Source organism: Dipodomys merriami, unplaced genomic scaffold (assembly GCF_024711535.1).
Source record: "Dipodomys merriami isolate MVZ:Mamm:240054 unplaced genomic scaffold, mDipMer1.0.p SCAF_17, whole genome shotgun sequence".
NCBI classification, from domain to species: Eukaryota; Metazoa; Chordata; class Mammalia; order Rodentia; family Heteromyidae; genus Dipodomys; species Dipodomys merriami.
Window position 1 is genome coordinate 6,854,718 of NW_027203048.1, and position 19,356 is coordinate 6,874,073.

General features: G+C 44.2%; 1 protein-coding gene across 5 annotated transcripts in view; it reads left to right on the forward strand.

The window, feature by feature from the left end:
- Positions 1-345: 345 nt before the first annotated feature.
- The window catches only part of Klhl29 (kelch like family member 29), a 293,879-nt gene continuing 274,868 nt past the window's right edge, over positions 346-19,356 (forward strand). For 3 of the 5 annotated variants that reach the window (XM_070025073.1, XM_070025075.1, XM_070025078.1), the window contains exon 1: positions 473-542. The gene's annotated coding sequence lies outside the window, so the exon portion shown is untranslated. Of the gene's footprint in view, positions 543-1,583; positions 1,594-19,356 lie in introns of those variants that run through there. The other 2 variants (XM_070025077.1, XM_070025080.1) reach the window with 2 other exon arrangements.

A 19,356-nucleotide genomic window follows, 5' to 3' on the forward strand; every position in this document is an offset into this window, starting at 1 on the left:
CCGCGCGTGAGCGCAGCCTCCTCCCCCCCCCCCAACCTTCCCCATTCCCCCGCCCGGGAGCCCCGAGCCCGGAGCCCGGAGCCCGGAGCCCGGAGCCAGCTCCAGCCCCGCGGCCGCCGCGGCTGTGGGGAGAGGGCGGGGGCGATGCTGCCGGAGCCGCCGCCGCCGCCGCCGCCTCGATGAGAACCGCGCCGCACCGCGCATAGCCGCACAGGCTGACAGGCAGAAGGACTGACTTCCTTCTCCCGGGCATCCTCCCTGGGCTGCCGGGAGGCGGCGGCGGCGGCCGAGGAGGAGGAGGAGGAGGAGGAGGAGAAGGAGGGGAAGGAGGAGGAGGAGGAAGAGGAGGAGGAGGAGGGAGAGAAGGCGGAGAACAGAAACGCGAGGAGCTGGACCTGGATCCATTTCTCCCGGCCAGGACGCGAGCGGCCCCCGCCCCCGCCACCCGCCGGCGCCGTCCCCTATTCATCAGCCCTCCTGCGCCCACCCGCGACCCCGGGCTCTGCGCGCGTCGGGCCGGGGCCGGAGCGACGCGGCCGCAGGTAAGAGCCGAGCGCGGCTGGGTTGGGAGGGGGGGTGTCCTGGGATGCGGCGCGGGGCCCCCGGGCCCTGGGGGTGCTCGCGCCGGGCCCGGCTCAGGGAGCGGGGCCCTGGAGCCCGGAATGCTGGGCTCCGCTCTCGCGGCGGTGGCGGCGGCTGGAGCCTCCCGCGTCTGGACTCACCAGCATGCCGGAGCCCTTGCGCCTGCGCCGCTCCAGGGGTTAAAAAGGGGGGGGGGAGGGAGAAGGAGAAAAACTTCCTGCCCCCGAGCGTGTAGGTAAGGGGCTGCCCGGGGGGGGGGGGGGAGGCACCGTTGCGGTGATGGGGGGGGTGCTTGCAGCCCGGGCAGCCCTGGGGCTGGGCCCGGCAGCGCGCAGCGCACCCCTCTCAGGCCACCTCCCCCTGCACAGCCTAGGGCCCCGGCTGGGCTGGGGGCCCCGGCGGCACCGGAGGGGGGAGGTGGAGGGGGGCTGAACCCCGGGCGGCCGCGCGCCTCGGTGCCAGGGGAAGCCAGGTAAGGGGATCTGCCCCGTCTTATCCTCAGACCCTACATTGGGGGGTGGGGGGGAACTGGGTTTCCTCACTTGATCCTAAGTAACTTTCGAGGTAGAAGAGCTTGGAAACCGTGGAGAAAGGAACAGAGATCTTGTTCTCTCCCCCCCCCCACCCCTGCCCGCTTCCCTTGACACCTCGTGGGGGCCGGCGCGTTGGGGAGGGCGAGGAGCGGCGAGCTTGGGGGGGGGGGAGGCGAAGGGCGAGGGGGTGGTGTCGGTGGGGAGGGAGGGGTTGTTTATGTGTGGGGTAGTGGACCCGGATTCGCGTCGTGTGGCGGTGTGGACGCGCGCCCAGGTTGCCGCCGCCGGGTGGGGGGGGGGTACGAGGTGGCGACGGTGGACTCAACGTCCGGGTCTGCCGTGGCCTGGAGCCGACCCAGAGCGCCAGGGTTATCTGCGGTCGTGCGCGGGTGCCCGCGCTGGGCAGCGTCCGCTCCGGGCGGGCCCCGGGGGAGAGGCGTGCTCGCTCGGGGCCGGAGCGCGGAGCGGGGAGCCGGGGGTGAGGTCCCAGGCAGCTCCCGGGGCAGGAAAGGCGGGGACCGCACTGCCTGCCTGCGGCTAGCGGTGTGGACCGAGGGGTGGGGGGGCGGGAGGGGGTGGCGGTGGAGAGCCAGTTTCGGATGCCAGGGTCCGCGTGCTGAGAAGCCAGTTGTGGTCCTGGGGCTCTGGGATCGAAGGCGGAAGCGGTGGTCAGTTGTCAGGTGGCTCTCGCGTGTGTCCCCGAGGACCGGGTGATGAGCGGGAGGAGCCGCCGCCGCCGCCGCTGCCATCTACGCCGCTCGGCGTCTCCTCTCTCCCCTGCGATGCTCGCGCCACGGCGCGCCCCGGGCGACTCGTGGACGCAGGTATTTATGTAGCATTAGGCGAGACTGCTTCGCCGCCGCCGGAGGGACTGGACGTGGAGGACGCCCAGCCGCCCGCTGCACCGGAAAGTTCCACTGGTCAGCCCCGGGACGCTCAGGCTCCGCCGCTGCGGGCTTTCCAAGCCGGTCTTCGGCTGAGCCACGCCAGGGATTCGGACTATTCTTGCAGGGACAGATCTGTCCTGGTTACAGCTGTATTTACCCTAATTTCAGTCTCTTTAAAGTCATGCGTCTAGTCACTACAGAGTGTTTTCCCCTATCCGTGTGGTCTGACTGCTTAACTCAGCCTGGGAAGGACGGATTTGAGAAATTCTTTCCGTGTAGGATGAATGGCAACCGATTTAATTAGCCCATTTTATTCCTGACTTTTTTTTTAATTAAGGAAGGAGGTTTGTAAAGGTGACTTTTAAATTTTTTTTACTGGGGGGGGTGGGTTGAACACTTTTCTAGATTGTTCATCTCAACAGAAAAAATATGTCCAGTGAGCGCAGGTGAATATCGTAAGGGCTGGTCGTGCAGGCAGTTCATTAGTCACACAGCCTAGGGAAAGAACCGTGTGCCTCCAGAAGACCTGGTCTCTGTCCCATACATTGTTCTGGAGTGCTTTTGATTTATCACCTTGCTTCAGATCAGGGAATTACTAGCATGTGTGCCCTTAAGCCCTGTACAAATTTAATGACCTTTAAATTAGTTTATAGGATGATGCAATTTTAATAACTTTTGTGCATGAGCATCTTATAACCCATATTTGTTCATGATTAAGAAAAACATTTTCTTCTGTTCAATCTTTCCCATTTTTAGAACAGTTATAGAAATTCACAGGTCTCCAACTTTAATTTGCAAGCCACAGTAACCAACGAAATACCTAGAGTTTTACCGAAATAAAATATCCTATGGTAGCCATGGTAACAAATAGATTAAGGGTTATTGGTTTTCATCTGTATGTGGTAGTGGGGGGTGGGGACCTGGTGTTGTGACTCTTTAATTATATTTCTAATGAGTGGTGGTCATGATTCAGGCACTCCATGTGGAGATAAGCTAGACCAGAATTCAGTTTTGTGAGAGGCTTATTGGAACAAAGACTAGTTGGGCTCAAGAGAAGGACTTCCAGTAAATATATATATATATATATATATATATATATATATATATATATACACACACACACACACACACACTCACACACACACACACATATACCAGAAAACAAATGGATAAAAAACCTTTTTGATTTGTTGATTTTTTTCAAGTAGGTGAAAATTGAGTCAGTCCCTTTAAGATTAGAAAATATATTTTGCTTATAAGCTATTACCAAAGCAACCTTTAAATTCAGTCCCTGTTTTCTAGGAATAAACACATTAGAAGTGTGGCTGTTGGTGTAGATGGAGTGTCACAGTTTGTTATCAACACCTGTCAGTCTAAGTGAGGCATATCATTAGTCTATTCAAATCTTGCTTATTTCAATATTCATGCATTTCCATGGTGATCCATTCGTTTCTGTTTACTTAGTCAACCTTATAAATCTTTGGCATGAATTTCAGTTGTGCCATCTTTTTTTTGTCTTTTGTTTTATCAATTGATTTGTCTGCAAATCATGACGAGTTTAAAATATTTCCTTCCTTCCTCCCGCTAGTTTCCAAAAGTTTACACTATTTCTAATGACGCAGATATAAAGCAGTTAATTTTTTTCCTGATAACACCATCAATGCTAATGTAGTTGTGTAGCATCTCATTTGATGTGTGTGTGTGCGTGCATGTGTGCGTGAATGAATTACTTGTTTTTTACCTCCTTCCTCCTCTTCCTGTAGGCTTTCTGTAAAACCATCTGATTTATGACCTAGAGATATCAGTTCAATCCCACAGAATTGACTAAAGTTTTTCCTTTCTTTTTGTTTTTAACCTTCTTCTCTTAGCTTCATTATGGCTTAAGGATTCTTTGTGTCTTCAGCTGTATCTAGCTTGGAAAGACTTCAAGTCTGTATATTTGAGTGGGTTAGTCTTTCTAGGATCTTTTGGCTAAAGCCAGGAAGTCTTAGAACATTAGAGGATTTTTTTCCCTCCAAATACAATATACATTTAGTCATGGCACATAGTGTCTCTAGAATCATAGTAATATTCTAAGTCTTGGAACAGGCAGATATACTTAATTTTGTTCATCCACTTTTAACTGCTTTCTAATGGTGCGATCCCATGCTAAACATGACCTTGTATATTTCAGAAATATCAAGGCAAGCATTAGTGCGCTACTGATTTACTAGGATCAGGCAAGTAATTGGACCACTTAAGTTCAAAGTCAGAAGGAGAATTGGAATTAAAACCAACCGTGTGAGTCTGTAATCAGTCAACTAAGCGCCTACTTGAGGGTGGGATGAGGAGGAAGCATTGTGAATAAGAAATCCAACCCTTGGCTCTCCTGAATGAAGATAAACCAAAGCATTTAGGGAACAAGGAATCTTTTCGTGAACAGATAAGTCAGGCCTTTTTTTTAGTAGCTTGCACTATGTATAAACACACACACATATATATATATAAACGTATATGTAAACATAAATGTTTAGAAAATGGAGAATATTCCAGCCTCTGCATAAGATAGCCATTTATAGCCAGGCCCTGCTGGCTTATGCCTGCAATTCTAGCTACTCAGGAGGCTAGATCTGAGAATGGTAGGTAGAAGCAGCCAAGGTAGGAAAGTCCATGAGACTCATCTCCAAATAAACCACCAAAAAGCCAGAAATGGTGTTGCTTATGTGATAGAGCATCCCAGCCTTGAGCAAAAAAGCTAAGGGACATCACTGAGGCACTAAATTCAGCCCTAGTACTGGCACAGAAAGAAAAAAAAAGAAAGGGAAAGGAAGGGATCGGAATCACTGCCCAGGCTCTAGTTCAAGCCTATTTTTTGTGTTTGTTTGTTTTTTTTAAAGCCATTTATTGTCGCTTATTAAAAAAAAAAAAAAGCTAGGACCATCTTTTAAAATGCTAAAACATCAGGTAACAATTGCCTGGAAAGAATTTAACATTTACAGTTAATTTTACTAAAGAAAATAGTTTTAATAAATTTAGTTAAGAAAAAGTACGTCGAAATCATTTACCTAAACCTTGGATCAGAAATGCTGGGGAAAAGAACCATTCTGAAATCAATCTCTATAGTTGTTCCTACAGCAGCTACACAGGGCCTCTCTGAAAGTTGGAGGTAGGAACGGCAGCGAGCCCTGTCTTCAGGGACTCGTGGAGAATTGATGATCATCAAAAGTCCAGGCAGAATTCCTCCTGAAATGGACTTTACTGTTTGAGGACCTTTCCACCTTTGGGATGGGAAAAAGGAAGAAGAGCTCTCATTTCCTGTGAGGCAGAGGAGCTTCGTGAAACCCGAATGGTTCCGAGACTGTGCTGCAGCTGTCTGCTGAATGACTCAGAACCTGAAATAAGAACCCCAGGAGCATGGGTGCGGCTGGGGATCTGGTGTGGGTGAAAAGGACAGCTCCCCAGACATTTAAAAACTACCACTGACCCCACAGGTGTCTATTGTATAGTTTATTTTACAATTTATTTTTATGGAGGTTGGCAAAGTTTAAATAATTGATCAATTTGAGATACATGCATAGTACCTACATACATCCTTAAATACATGTGCGTACACATCTGTGCATGAGAATAGATGCACACATATATTCTACCACTTCCTTTTAAAATTGTGGTATAAAACAATAACGTAGGATTTGCCATTTTTCTATTTTTATGTGTATACTTTAATAGTATGAATATTTATGTTGCTGTGCAAAACTTTTTTGTCTTCTGATTCTGAAACACTGCTGTTTAAACTGACTCCTTTTCTCCTCTAGCTTCGTTTCTGTTTCAGTAAATGCGACTGCTTTGGATACCTCATGGAAGTGGAATCACACAGCGTTTGTCTTTTGTGACTGACTTCACTTCAAGGTTGAAGGTTCATTACCTCAGTTGCATGTGGCAGGATTTCCTTCCTTTTGGAAGTTGAATAATACTTTGAGTGTATATACCGCATTTTGTTTATCCATTCATCTGTTGAGGGACATTTGGATTGCCTCTACCTCTTAGCTGTTGTGGTAATGCTGCTATAAATCTGAGCGTGCAAATGTCTCTTCAAGATATTGTTTTTCATTTTTGTGGTATATAACCACTAATACTTCTGGGTTTATAACCCAGAAGTGAAGTCGTTGTATTCTGGCACTTTTAATACCAACAAATGTAGGTCTTCTGTTTTAAGAGACATGGTGGGAGGCAAACATAATGTCAAATAATGAATGCAGTGGATGTTACTGACATTTGTTCTTCCTTTTCTGTGTGTGCATTGACTCGCAAGTCCATCCAATCTCTTGTGCTTCAATCTCTTTGTTTTAGAGCTTTGCGTGAGTTAGACCGGGTGACAGCAGAGGCTTCATATCCAAGTTGAAGCCCAATCTCTGTGCAACCTTGGAAAGATCCTTCAGCTCACTCCGCTTCCTTTTTATGAAAATGGGAGGAGTAATAGCAGCTGTGTAGGGTGGAAGTGAGGCCTAGCAGAAGAAACCCGTAAAACATGCATCACAGAGGACTTTACAAAGCAGAGCTGGGGAAAATAGGTGTAGAGAAGTAGCAACAGCAGCCCAGAGTGCTCAGAAACCGTGGACACCTAGCATGCCAAATGTTAATCATAAACATTTTAATGGTACATCAGGGCCTGTATGTATGCTGTAACCTGAGAGCCTCATTATTGCTACTTATTCTGAAAACCATGGGAGATTTGCATCACAATTTCAATAGTTAAAAGTACTCTTCATTGCTTTTGGTGTATGAACTTTTAATTCCATTTTTAGTATCATAATTTTAGAGTTGTTGTGGAATTTAGAGGTCAGCTAGTTACCTATTATTCAATCACCAAACCTTTATCAAGCCCCAATAATATAATAATAATAGTTTCCATTTATGGCTGCCCACTGTATTTTAATACTTTACATATATTATCTCTAATCCTCATATCAACACTTCGAAGTAGGGATTATCCATACTTTACAAATGAAAATCAGGCTCATAGGTAATCAACTGGCCCAAGGCCACAAAGCTAGCATACTATACATCTGGGATGAACAAACACAGACCCATCATCTCTGATTGTGTGTGTCTGTGTGTCTGTGTGTCTGTGCCTGTGTCTGTGTCCGTGAGGCATGTCTTATTTTTCTCATACTTCAGACTAAATTTCAGTACATCTGGGCCATTGCTCACTGCCTGTGATATACTAGATATTTCATTGCTTATGTTAATTAAATTTTTATATAAAATAATTCTATTGAAGGGAAGATGAATTTACAAAGAATAAACAGGTCCCACCAACATTCACTGTTGGACTTAGGCTTTGGATTGGCCCATCTATTTCCGTTTACTTTGGTTTCTGGAAGACTAATGAGAAAAAACTTGTAGATGCCTGAATGACATCTCCTTCGATTGTGAACACACAGAGCAGGAAGGAAGGAAGGAAGGAAGGAAGGAAGGAAGGAAGGAAGGAAGGAAGGAAGGAAGGAAGGAAGGATCAGGTATACATTCAAGGCTAAGAATAAGATTTGCCTCAAAATATTTTTGTCCAGAGACAGAATCGGGTGATAAACATCAGAGTTTACCTTTCAGACTTTCTTTTCACTCAGTGGTTGTTTAGTTACATACACAGGGGTTTGTCATTGTGTGGAATTTCAGATGCTATAGTTCATTCTATATCTATTAAACATGCATTGATGATTTCTAAGTAATCTAAATGGAATCTTCTAGTATTTATGGCTTGAGACTTTGAAGACTAATTTTCTCTTGGAGCCACATCATTCCAGTGATAACTTGGGATCTTTCTGGCACTTCTGAGAGTCGACACAATGTCTGTCTTTCATAGCACACTTACAGAGTTCTTAAATTTGTAGTATTTCAAAAAAGTATTGTTTTAAAAGAAAAATAAAACACCTACAAATTACATAGACAGCTATGAAAGGGCAGTAACACTGTATTTTCCAACATCTTCTCTCCTATTTTTACTCTTTATATTAGTTTTTTTCTGCAGACAGTAGAGGGTGTGAACAGAGCCTGGAGCACACACCACAGAAATACTGTTTGCTCCCTATTTTAACCCTTGCAATGCAGGTTCAGTCAGACTTACTGCAGAGCAGAAGGGCTTTGGATTACAGTGCTTGAGATCCATCCAGCCTGTGAGGAAGCCATTCCACAGCAAGTGCTGGAGGAGGATTGGCCACTGATGCCTGGGCTGTCTGTTCCTGGACTGATGCAGGCCTCTCCTGTGTGCCTGCCTGTCTGGTGGGTTCCCCCCCCCCCCGCCCCCCCATCCCCTTCCTCCTTGGCTTGTTTCTACAGGAAAGGCAAAATCAGAGCAAGGCTTTCTTTTTCTTAAGACATCCCATTTTGAGGAATGAGGTGGTAAGGGAAGGGCATTCGAAAGGATTCTGTTTTGTGAGAAGCAAATGCTAGTCACAGGCCTAGGTTAACTTAGAGAATCAACACTTGCCAAGCATTTGTTTAGCAACATTAAGAAATGGTAAGGATTGGAAACTTGAATTCCAAATAAGAAACCATCTACCTTTCTCTTTGTGTGTGTATGTGTGCACGCACACATGTGTGTGCATGTATGTGGGGCAATACTGAGCCCTGGGTGCTGTTTAGCTCAAAGCTGGCACTCTTAACACTTGAGTCACAGCTCTACTTCTGACTTTTTTCCCCTTTCTCTTTTGCCTTTTCTTTTTTAAAAATCTTCCCCCCATAGGCACTTGCTTTTGGATCACAACTGCAGCTGAACTTGGCTTCCTGTGGAAACTTCATGATAAATGTTCAGCTCTGGAACTTGTAAATGAGATGTGGAGAAGGCTCTGTGGAAGGAGCAGTTCCTTTTTTGTGGTAGCTCCTCTGCAGCTTGCCTTGTGATACGGGTAGTATTATTCCCTCCCCACCTCCCTTTGGTCAGTTGTGGGGCTTGAACTCTGGGCCTAGGCACTATCCCTGAGCTCTTCAGCTCAAGGCTAGCACTCTACTACCTGAGCCACAGTGCTGCTTCCAGTTTTCTGGTGGTTGATTGGAGGTAAGAGTCTCACAGACTTTCCTGCCTGGGCTGGCTTTGCACTGTAGTCCTCAGATCTCAGCCTCCTGAGTAACTAAGATTACAAGCGTGAGCCACTGGTGCCTAGCTGTTAATCCCATTTTATGGATGAGTTACAGAGACAGAGAGCATGTGTCCAAGGTCAGATCAACAAATGTGGATGATGAATATAAGGTGTACAAGCCTGTCATCCAACTGCCTGCCATGGAGAAGGGAGAGAGCCAAGATGCCCTTTTCTATTAAATCAGTCTAATTTATTACCACAGGTGACATACTACATTGAGGTCCAGCTAATTTTCCTTTAAAATCTGACATTAATTCAAAAAAACAGAGACCAACTAGTATGATTTCAAGTACCTTCATGCTTTAACTTATTGTCATCTTTGTAAACTGAGCAAAAGTTTGATTCTGAGTTTACCTTCGAGGCTTAGGTCCAACGGCCTCCTTTTCTTTGTCCTCAGAAGGCTCCCAGACATGCACTCACTTTGATTATATGAGGATTGAATCTTTGAGCATTGTGTAAGTTCCTTTTGTGACACTGTTAGGACACAGCCAGCAAATACCTTGTTCTCTGAGAACAAGTGGTTATTTGGGACTTATCTCAGGGGTCATGGTGCTGGAGGGCACAGACTATCTTTGTCTTTTAGCCCTGGGCCTGGCATATGTACTATTCTGGAGAGTGTCTGTGGAGGAAATCCATGGACAATGATTGGTCCAGTACAGGTCTTTGCTAGGAAATGCTAACAGTCCAGAATGAGGAGAATGGGGTCATAATCATGGCTGTGGCCATTTGCCCAGTGGTCCACACAACTGCTACCATTCATTGACCAGTCTCTTCAAGTCACTGGAAAGGAGTAGAAAATGATGTTAATCCCGGCATGATCATAGGCCGATGCCAGTCTGGAATAAGGAATTAGAAACAATTGCATTTAATATTGCCTTGGCATCCAAGAGTATAGTCCACAGTTCCTCTCACTGAACAAGGCAGAGACCACTGTGAGCTACACTTGCAGATGTCCCCTCAAGACAGTCGCATATGAGGGGAGCAGTGGTCAAGACAAGCACAGTGAGGACCACATTTCAGTTACTTGATTAATTGAAAATATAAGCAAAAAACAAGAACCTGGACCCTCTATCACTAACAGACATAGAGAGCCACATGGAAACCTTGATACAATCGTCAAAGCATAGACTCTGTTCATTGAAGTCAGCTTTGATTCTGCACCGGTGGGCTGGTTGGTCTAGTTTTGCAATGCTCATTATGGCAGGGACAACTGCTGCGTGTTTTCTACCTAGAATATGACTGCCAGTTTGGGCAGCTAGAAGGAGGGTTGTGTGTTCAGCTTCTATATGTATTCCCAGTTGGTCTCCCAGTTGCGTGAAAGCCACAGGGTGAGCTCCTCGTGTCTCCACCTATATCCATCTTGAGGACATATTGTTATAAGACAGTCCTGTTTCGTCTTCTTGAGTGTGCATAGGTTATTTTACATTGAATTAACTTATTTGGTTTATGTAAAGAAATATAATATGACCTTGCTTAGAAATCAGAATTAGGTTTTCTAAGGAAAAAAAAATCAAGGGCTATGTAATTTGGGAAGTGCCACATTTGGGAGCTGGGCTGCTTAGACTAGGAGTTTGCATATAGCAGCGTCTGGCTGTCCTTGCGAAGATCCTTCTGCAAGTGCAGTGCTGTAATCTATTTGGTCCATGCTGTTCCAACCAGATTTAATCATCAAAACTGGAATAATATTCAAGCTGTGAAAAGACCATAGTTCTTGCTGAAACCTTGATATGCCACAGGGACACACCAGAGCTTCTCAGTGCACCAACCCACATAATATCCTTAGAAAAGGAGTCCCGGGACTGTTTCACGCGGTGTGGAGAAACTGTCCTTTTCCACAGCCAAATGGCACTAAGATTTGACATTTTCTCTCTGCCCCAGAAGAGAAAAATGATTTTCATGGACACTGTATTCCAGGGAAGTCACTTGTTTGACTTCTGTACAGTTGTCACCTCTCTTATGACAGGGATATTTCTTCACTGGGCCCAGGTGTCTGACCAGTTCTACTCTGGCACATTTGGGCAGAAGTCAAGCTTTGCAAGGGATGGTGTTCTTTGGAGGGAGAGGATATGGCTGGTAGACCTGGAAGGCGCTGGGGAATGGGACAGGCCTGAAAGTTGCTGACAGACCTGCGTGTAGAAAGCAGATAATATTGCGGCCTGAAATCAAAGACTGGCCACTCAGGTCAACTGCATCCTAGCTCAAGGGCTACAGCCTAGGTTCTAGAGCAGGGCTGTATTGAGCCCCTTTATTGCTCCTCTGATGCCTTCCTTGCCATGGCCCTGCTCCAGTTTCTACTTTAGGAATCTAAGGCTTTCATCCATTCTGAAGAAACCACAAAGAGCCATTTTTGGTTCATGAGGATCCCTGGTGAGGCTGCAGGAGTGGGTAGGCACTCAACTGTGTAGTCACAGTTCAAGAGATGTAACTTTCTCTGCTTTTTTAATTTCTAATTTGCTTTCCAGAAGTGTTTTTGATTCCTGGAATGGACAGCTGGGCTGGATCTGGTCTCCTTGATTTTAGGAGAAAGGAGAAGCAGTTGCCTGGCTGGCCCTTGCTGCTGGGACATGGACTACCAAGGTGGGGATGAGACCCGGGGAGGAAGGAAGGAGTGTTCTCTGGGGACTGAGCCTGTGACAGGAGGGAGGACAGGACTTGGTTCTTACATCGTTGAAGTTCAATTAAAATGTTCAATAATGAGCCACCTGACTTAAGAATGGCAAGAAGGCAGGCAAAGTGTAATTCCAGCAAGTTCTAATTTGGAGGCAGGAGTTCAAAACCAACCTGGTAAAAGTTAACATGACCCTAGCTGAAAAAGAAAATACAAATAGAAGGGCTAGGGGCATAACTTAAATGGCAAAGCATTTGTTTGCCTGGGACACACAAGGACCTGGATTAAATTAATCAAATTAAAACACTGCAAAGAATTCAAATAGACATTTCTCCAAAAGCAATATACCAATGACTATTAAACACATGAAAAGATGTTCAGTATCACTAATTATTAGGGAAGGCTAAGCCAAAACCATTATGAGATACTACTTCATATCCAAGATCATTACAAAACAAAAGGAAAAAAAAAAAGACGAGAAAAAGAAAATCTCCAGTATAAGTAAGCATGTGGAGAAACCAGAGCCCTTGAGTGCTGCTTGTAGATAGATTATAATGGCTTCTCGAAATTACCATATGATTCAGCTGTTCCACTTCTGAGCATATACCCAAAAAAGCAAAAGCTGGGATTGGAACCTGTTATTTGTTTACCAATGTGATGCAGGGTAGCAGTATTCCTAGTAGCCAAAAGGTGGAAGCAGTTCATCAATGGATAAGTGATGCACCAGTACACACAATGGAACGTAACCCAGCCTTCAAAAGGAAGGAAACCCTCCATATATGAACCTTGAAGACATGAGAACAGTCATGAGTGAGACACCACAGTCACAAACAAATGAATACTATAAGATTCCTCTTCCCTGAGGCAGAGTAGACAAGTTTCAAGGGATATGGGGAGGAGCTAGTATTTAATGGAGACAGTGTTTCCATCTGGCAAAGATAAAAAACTTTCTGGAGATGTTGGTGATGGTTATACAACAGTGTGAGCATACTGCACTGAACCTCACATTTTAAAAAGTGGCTAAGGAGCTGGGCATCAGTAGCTCATGCCTGTAATCTTAGCTACTCAGGAGGCTGAGATCTGAGGATTATGGTTCAAAGCCAGCCCAGGCAGGAAAGTCCATGAGACTCATTTCTAATTAACCACCAGAAAACCAGAAGTGATGCTGTGTCAAACTGATAGAGCACTAGCCTTGAGCAAAAAAGGGTAAGGGGCAATGCCCAGGCCCTGAGTTCAAGCCCCATGACCTACACCAAAAAAAAAAAAAAAAAAAAAAAAAAAAAAAAAAAAAGGCCAAGATAGTAAATGTATAGTCAGTGTATTTTAGTACAACAAAAATGATTAGATTTCCAAATGTATTCCCAACTGATTCTTTTAATACATTCTTTTCAAAATTCACGTAGGGGGAAATTGTGTTCTTTTAATTTTTACTAGGAAATTTACTGTGTATGTACCTTACCCTGTCTGGGTATCATTTATTTACTTGTTTATTTTATTATTTATTTATGCAATAATAGTTGAGGTAATATAATAAAATTCACAGATGTAAGTATTCAGTTCATTGAGTTGCTATAATTGCATGTCCCTGTTTAGCAGTCATCTCAAACACAATGGAAAGCATTTTCATCATTCTAGATTATTACCCTTTCTTCTCTATGATCACTTTCTTTATTTGACTTATTGGACTGGCAGCTCATCCAGAGGTAAAGGCATTTTGTTGATTGTCAGACCAAGACACTTGTGTTACAGCTGAGCAGACTTCTCTCCTGAAGGCTGTCCTGCAGAAAGCTCAGTCACAATTAGGCGGCTGCTTGGTGACTTTGCTCTGGGGTCAGGAAGTCAGCTGACAGTCTTACAGGTTGGCATCCCTGAGCTGTAAGGGCCTTTGTATTCAACTCTTTACCCCAGCTCACATGGTCATCTGCAGACTGGCCAGATATGAAGCACAGAGTACTCTGTCTCTTCTAAGCAGGTAATTATATGGCCAATTCCTAGCTTAGCCTCTCCTGTTCTGCCTTACAGCCTCTGGGCTGATTGACATGGAACTGAAGACAACTCACCTCACAAGTCAGGGCCTGACATGTGCTGTCCACCCACCCACAGACGCAGGGGACCAGATAGAGAAAAAAGACCTCTTTTTTAAGAGACTTGCCTCTCTCTGAAGAGTCTGGATGCTGCCATAAAGTCACTGCTGAGCAGAATGACTCCCGGTTAGCTCCAAGGAGTCTCTGGCTGAGTGGTTGAGGACATTCTCAATTCCCTTCTCTCCTTTCCCTTCCCTAGAAATCTCTGTTCAGATCCTGCCTGTCCTTTACAGCTTCCTAGGAGGCAGTGCCTCTCCCTGTGGGGGCTCCCTGACACCAGTTCCAGATGTAACCTTTTCACAGCTGCATGGAAACCCCTAACTGGCCTGATCTGACCCTGGGGGGAAAAGATCGCCTCACCTTTTGTTTATATTCCTTTGTTGATTTTTCCTCTAAGGATCTAGGCCAATGCTCCCAGCACATTTTACATTTTGGACTTGTGAGGTGAAGAGAAGGGGATGCCATTTGTAAAACCAGCCAGGCAAAGTCAGAGACAGAACTGAATCTCGACCAGCCTGCATATGGAAGAATGCCAGAAAAAATGGTGAGGGATTGTCTCCTGAGCATCCAACAGGGCCTCAAGCTGTCCTGAGTGGAAAAGTGCAAACTCCATAGAATTTTCTCTCTGATGTGTTGGCTAGTGTCACATGCAAATAAGGATGATTTCCTAAAACCTGTGACTTGATAAGGGAACCCTTCACCAGGGCGTGAAATGACTCTGCATCTGAATCCCAGCCAGGAAAGATAAAGGTTGCTCCATTTCCCACATACTGGCTGGCTAAGAGTCTTTTCCAGAATACTAACCTTGCCTTGATAAGTCCTTGGGGCTCCTGGTGAAATCTCAGTTTGTGTGTGTGTGTGTCCCACAACCTTTATGTGACTCTCTCTTTGCCTCAGTCTCAACTCCGTGTCTCCCACTCAGGTTCACATCTCGACCTCCCCTCACCCAGCCATGAGCTCTACAGCTTGGCTTGTCTGAGGGAGAACTTGCCCTGGAATGGACATTTGGGCACAGGGCTGGGGTTAGCATAAAAACCACTGTATTGGCCAAGTGACTCATCCTATTCTTCTGGCTACTCAGGAGGCTGAATTCTGTGGACTGTTATTTGAAGTCAGTCTGAGCAGGAAAATCTGTGGGTCTCTAATCTCAGTTAATCAGTAAAAAGTGTTGGTGTGGTTTGAGTGGTAGATCACCAGCCTTGAGCAACAAAGCTCAAGGATAGCACCCAGGTCCTGAATTTTAAGCCCAAAATACCAGCCCCCCCCCCAAAAAAACCCCAACAACAACAACAAAAAACAATGCCATTCTATTTATTCATCAAAAAACCATGGGAAAGAAACCACTCTTTGGGAAATTGGGAGCAAGATTTCTGAAGTGGCGTTATCATGTTTGGGCATTTGAGAGAATAGTTTTTAATCATGAAAGAAAAATGATTAGAAGAAATCAGAGACATAATTATATGTGACATCACATATATAAAAACAAAAAGACAAAAGGCTGCAAATAATAGAACATAACAGTGCTCATGTTCCTACTTTAACATTTTCCATGTTTTTAAAAATAATCACAATTTTTCATATTGGGAGAAATGAACAACTTACCCAGCCCAGGAACAAAACCTGTACAAGTCCAGATTAATCCCAACTGAAACGAAAGAACAGGCCACGGTGCTAGAGGGATTTGCAGGCAACCAGTTTTGAAAACGGTTTCAGTAAAAATGTCCTCTTGATCAATCTCAGATTCTCCTTAAAAATTAATTCTCTCGGGATTTGTTCCACCTGGGTGTTCTGTAAGAGCCAGGCCAGGTGAGGTACTGTCTTAAAGGTAACTAAAACGGGCTTCAAACCTTGGAAGCTCACCTCTGGGGAATACCATGAAGTAGTAACAAATAACTGTGCCCCCAAGTGGTCACATGTATCTGTAAATTACATCCAGCAAGAGGTTGCAATTAAGCAGTTCCTGGATGTCAGAGTTTGAAGTTTAATAATGATGAAAAGAATAACATACACAAAAAATGAAGGACAAAGGAAGAAGCCCAACGTGTGTGTGTGTGTGTGTGTGTGTGTGTGTGTGTGTGTGTGTGTGTGTGTGTGTGTGTGTGTGTGTGTGTGTGTGTGTGTGTGTGTGTGTGTGTGTGTGTGTGTGTGTGTTGCAAAAGAGGCAAGAATCTTTTTGTTTACCTTCCTGGTGCCTGTGTGTATGTTTCCTTTTGCAGAACATCTGGCTTGAAGACGTGAGTGGATGTGGCTGGTCTTCCCAAGAATCTGTAGACTTTGCCTCCTCTTTCTCAGGAGCATCCTCCATGCCTCTGCCTGCCTGCCTCTCTGCAGCAATAGCTCCATGATAGTGTCCTTGGCAGCCTGCCAGACGCTGTAAGCGTACAGAGAATTGTGTTTTAATAGAAGGCTTTACCTCTGATACAGATTTAAAATGAGGAAGAAACTTTCTGTTCCTCAGCCAGAGTGAAATGCATTTTGCTTCTTGTGAAATGCAGGTGATTACAAGCTCATCTTACATAATTTTATTATTTTCAATTGCTGCCTGTCAATCTCAGGTGATGGGTTCCTGGGAGCAGAAAGGAAGCAGATTCTGGGCGATGATTTTGGGGTGGGGGGAGTCACCCAGTCATTATCAAATCACACAGAAGTTTAGAAAGAAGAATAATTATCTTTGTGATTATGCTGTTGAAGATCATCAGAACTTGCTAAGTTAGACACACAGAAGTGAACTGAGGATTGTTTAATGACCTCTTAAAATATATGTTCAGTTTAACAAAGGGTTGATACTTGAGGTTAGAAAATACCTGTAAATCTAATGAAGGAATTCTCTTGATTAACCACATTTTCAGAAATCTCTGACACTGTTGAGGTGGTCTACTGTCACGCCCACAAGAGGGCATTTTCTCATCAACTACTGTAGAAAACAAGTCGTTTTCCAAAGAGAAGCTGAGGGGAAGGAGAGGGTTAAGCCAGAGGGAGAAGATGGGAGAGCAGCTTGTAATTGAGTTGTATGCCTGCTTCCGTTTAATACACTGTGTCCTGACCTGCTGGTGTGCATGCTGGTGCCACTGGCCAGGAATTCTGCTCTCTGTTTACTTGTTTTTAATGTCTTAGTTCCACAATGACTTGAGACCAATGGAATCCCTTGCAAATGTTGTTACCAAACACATGATACTACGGACTCATGTGTAGGTGACCCCATCAATGACTTCAGCAGCAAATTTGATTTTCTAACATTTTAAGACTGGCTAAAATCTGACAGCATAAAGAGTTCCAAGTTCCCTTTTTAGAAAAGTAATAAATATTGCTGGGCATTAGTAGCTCCTGCCTGCAATACTAGCTACTTAGGAGGCTGAGTTGGAAAGGATTGAGGTTTGAGGCCAGCTGAAGCAGAAGGGTTTACAGAGACCCTTTTTCAACCAGTAGCTAGTTTCAGTGGTACATGCTTTGTCATCCAAGCTACATGGGAAGCTAAGATTAGGAGAACCTCAAAAGGGGAAAGAATTGTGTTTATCTGCCTAGCATTCTTCCCAGAAGACATGTGTGTGTGTGTGTGTGTGTGTGTGTGTGTGTGTCTCTCTCTCTCTCTCTCTCTCTCTCTCTCTCTCTCTCTCTCTCTCTTCAGGTCAACAGATGCAGAAAAGTGCAAGATTCCATCTCAGTGGAAGAAGCTTGGCATGGTAGCACATGTCTTTCATCACAGCTATGGTGGAAAGTGAAAAATAGGAATATCTCCATTCAAGTGCATACTAGGGAAGGAAGGGGGAAAAAAGAGGTGTGCCTGCCTAGCAGTCACAAAGCACTGAGTTCTTACCCCAGGACCACGAAGACAAAAACTTACGTAGCATCCTCATTATAAAAGTAATGTTCTTGGGGGTGGGAAGGTGGCTCAGTGGTAGAGTGCTTGCCTTGCATGCATGAGGCCCTGGGTTTGATTCCTCAGCATCACATAAGCAGAAAAAGCTGGAAGTAGTGCTGTGGCTCAAGTGGTAGAGCGTTAGCCTTGAGCTGAAGAGCTGAGGGACAGTGCCCAGGCCCAGAGTTCAAGCCCCACTATTGACAAAAAAGAAAGAAAGAAAGAAAGAAAGAAAGAAAGAAAGAAAGAAAGAAAGAAGGAAAGAAAGAAAGAGGTAATGTTCTTTATGAAATTTTTAAGAAAAACCATACACAATTTCATCACTGAGAGATTAGAAATGATTAACATTTTAGAATCTCCTTGTCCCCTTTAGCAGAATTAGGGTCATACTGTATAATACATACATGCTTGTGTATCTAAACATTTTTTTCCTCTTTTTTCCTTCTTGCTTTTTTCTCTTAATTTTCAATCAGTTCTCCTTTGTCATTACTCATTCAGAAACAGTATCTTAGAAGATATTTCATTGTATTCCATTACATTATATGTGACATACTTTATTTAGACAATTCTGTTATTTGCTTCTATGAATAACACTGCAATTAGATATTGCTGAACAAATATCTGTGGGCTTTGGGGATTCTTTCTTTAGATGTGATTCCTGGAGCTGGCTCCTCCCTTGTATCAGAGAAGGAAACTCACTGAAGACATTGATCTCTGTTGCCATGTTGACCCCAGAAAGCCTGTGCTGTTTTACGCTCCCTTAAATAGAATGTGAACATCCATTTTATCTCACTCTTGCCTTTTACAATCTTTTAAAATTATACTCTGTTGAGTAGGGGAGAAATACAGTATCTTAACGGTTTCAATTTGTACTTTCTTGATTACCAGTGGATTAGAGCATTTATTTCTGTGTCTATCGACATTCTTGCCCTTTGCTTTGTTCTTCTGTTTATATTTGTCTTTTTCCTTATTGATTTATAAGAGCTCTTTATGCATAAGAGGATATTAACCTTTTGGTGTAATGTTGGAAATGTTTTGCCCAGTTGTCATTGTCTTTTAAAAATTCATTTATGAGTTCCTAGGTGCACAGAAGCCGGCCTGCCTATTCATCTGCTTTTTCCACTTTGATGTTTCCTCTTGTTTTTATGCTTACAAAATCCTTCCCATTCCTAGCTTTAGATATCTGTTCATTTGCATTTTTTCTACTTGTTGTATGATTCATCTTGCAGATCCAACATTTTATCTTTCTCTCTCATTTTGTTCTAAGATGTAAGAGGAATTTAACTTTTTCTTAATAGCAAATTCTTGTAGTTCTGTGGTCTGAACGATCTTTTTTTTTTTTTTTTGCCCCTGCCTCTCACTAAATTCTTGTAGGCTAGAGTGTATTTTCAGGATATTTATTCCATTCTGTTCTAACCCAGTATAAATCATAGTTTTAATTAAGAATTCATATTCTATGTTTTAAAATCTGGTAGTACAGATAGTCTCCACTGGTATTTTCCAGAATGTTTTTGGCTATTCTCTTACACTTCCTGTAGCCCAGTTGAACTTTGGAACCATTTTTGCCATGCTAAAAAAAAATAGCTTGTTGAGTTTGCTTTACATGATGTCCGTCTGAATGAGATGATAGCTATAAATTGATTTATACAGAATTGACATCTTACCTACAATATTGAGTCTTCTTTCTCATT